Source organism: Pteropus alecto, unplaced genomic scaffold, assembly GCF_000325575.1.
Source record: "Pteropus alecto unplaced genomic scaffold, ASM32557v1 scaffold191, whole genome shotgun sequence".
In the NCBI taxonomy this organism is placed as follows: Eukaryota; Metazoa; Chordata; class Mammalia; order Chiroptera; family Pteropodidae; genus Pteropus; species Pteropus alecto.
This window is the reverse complement of record NW_006434181.1, coordinates 1,235,369-1,238,048: the sequence shown is the minus strand read 5'-3', so window position 1 is coordinate 1,238,048 and position 2,680 is coordinate 1,235,369.

Below are 2,680 nucleotides of genomic sequence, written 5' to 3'. Positions count from 1 at the left end.
GTACTCATCTACGCGCCGCGGCCTTTCCTGTTTGGGTTTCCAGCCTTTGGTGTTGTCTCCACTCAGTCCTTTCTCACTTATTACACACCCCGCCCGGGAGAAACCTGTCAGTCCCCGTCTTGGAGATCTCTCCCGCGGTGAAGTAGCTGTGATAAGCGTGGGGCCAGGAAAAATTCCTTCCCCTTCTTGGGCTCCGAAGATTGTCTTCCCCTAGACCTTTGACTTGGCGGCGCTTTTTAGAGCCAGGCCCTATACATTAGTTTAGGGGAAAGCCGCGGCTGTTAAGTCACGAAAGTGGCTGGTGCTTTAGGCCACGGGCCCTGAGATTTGTTTTGGTTTTTGTTTGAGCTGGGCAGGGCTCAGAGGGCCTTGCTGCTTTCCAGGTCCCATATAGCCAGCCACCTCAAAGTAAAAGTGCCTGATAAGGGAAAAGGACCAGCCCAGGGGATCGTGTAAAGATGGTGGAAGAGTGACTGTGAGACTTCACCACCTCAACAAACTTTATGACTGGTTTAGCACATTTATGAATGACATTTCCTGCAACCTAAGGTATGGTGAGTGCCAGGAGAGCCATCTGGCCTAGACTATTAATTAGGGCTGGTCTTTAGATTTAGTATTTTCTCTAAAAGATTATATAGTTATAGATACTGTTCAAATGAAATCCATTTAAATTGTTCAATGTAAACTAAAACTTAAAGAATTTTGTGTCCCATTTTGGAACAGCTTTTATTAGAAACAAAAAAAGAGTCCCCAGTCTCTTAGTTTTAAAAGGCTCTGAAATTACTATAGTCTCATACAAATTTAATATGCAGTTTAAAGTTAGTGTGCAACCCATGTTAGCTGGTATGTTCCAGCAATATACTTTTTATTCCTTTAATGACTAGCTTATTCTTTGAAAAGAAGTGCACAGATCTATTAACAGGTTAAACCTGGGATAAACAGTCCTTGTTTATGACATTAATTCTGCTGATGGTTATGTAGACTTGAGCTATTTTTTTGCTCCTAGTTTCATCTCATTGAATCCTCCGGGTCTCATGGTTGTATGACTTTTGAAATCATGTTTCTGAGGAGGCAGTATAGCAGGGTGGTTAAAAGCACATATGTTGAGAGTCAGGCATTAAACCTGGGTTCAAATCACAAGTGCTTATTTAGTCATTGTAAAGCTTTTAGCAGATTGTGCTCAGCATAGTGTTCAATAAGGGTAGCAATTATCAAAGAGTGAGTGGACTATTTTAAAGAGCCATGACTTTTTTTAACTTGTTAACTAAGACAATTTAAAGTAAAAATATTTTAAAATTCAGTATGAAAAGGCTTCATTTCCAATAAGAGTGAATTGCCTAGCACTCTATGTGTTGAGCTGTAACATCTGAGTTACCAATAATGTAGCATTTTGTGTTTATATAATTTTATTACCACGAAGCTTACACAGCTTTATAGATTTCCCTCCCTGACTGATTAATCTTTATATCTTGAGGTAATCAGTGTAGTAATCGTAGACTCTTTTGTAGTGATTTCTTAAGCCCTAAAAGTAAGTCAGTATGTGCCAAAGGTTCAGAAATAGCCAAAGTTATAACTAATGACTCACTGAATTGGTAAAAATTTATTGTGCACACACCAAAAAGACAATTTGGAAACAGGGAGCACTCAAACCAAAACATAGAATGAGGATCAGGTATATACCATTACAAAGCAGCTTATACAGTAAGAAAGTAGTACCTTCACAGTGATTGGTAATTAAACTAAGTTCATGACTGGTTTTGTCTGCTCAAGTAACCTTCAAGGCTGATCTCTATTTGCTTTTGACTTTAGCAAATGTAAGAGGCTAGGTAGGAAGTCCAGCTTAGGTGCATCCAATGTTTAATCTTAGTCAAGTATTGTGCTCAGCATTGCAGGGGTTACAAAGGTGACCAGTTAAAACACAGACCTTGCCCATGATATTGTAGGATGGAAAAGGATATAAGAAAGCATTAAGTGTCCTGAGAGAGGGCCAGCTAAAATGCTGTTATTCAGCATGATTCAGGATTCTTTAAAATGAGTACCAGTTGAATAGCAATACTTGCCAACTCAATTTCCTCTAAAGAGTCCAACCGCGTAGGGCACACCTTAGCTTTTGCTGTTAAAAGGAGATGATGCGTTATATATTCTTCTAAACCCTTCCATGTCTTCTTCGCCAGCAGGAAAATACTCTCTGTGACTACTTACAACATATGCAACTAAGGTTGAGGAGAATAAATTGTTTCCACCTCTCCTGTCTGCTTCTGAAGAAGAAACATAGTTTACTAAGCTAAATCCTGAAATAGGCATCAGTTATACTAATAAATAGCTAATAGTTAATATAAAGCTTTTAAAATAATGCCTGGCATAATTTCCATTAAAATGTTATCCATTATGACTTATTATTTATTATTAATTATTATTTATTGAGTGCTTACTATATGCCAGGTATTGTTTATAATCTCTTTATAAATTTTCACAAAACCTTTGTAAGTACTTTTATTATCTCTATGAGGAAACAGGTCCAGAGAATTTAACCTGTAAAAGGTCATGAGTGAATAAATGACAGGGCAGACTTTAAACAGAGGCTCTATCCAAGTGCTTAAACACAAAGCTTCCAGCATCTCAGTAGTTATTGAGACCTACTCCTACAATTTCCGATTGACTCCTTAAAGTGACAGTGTAG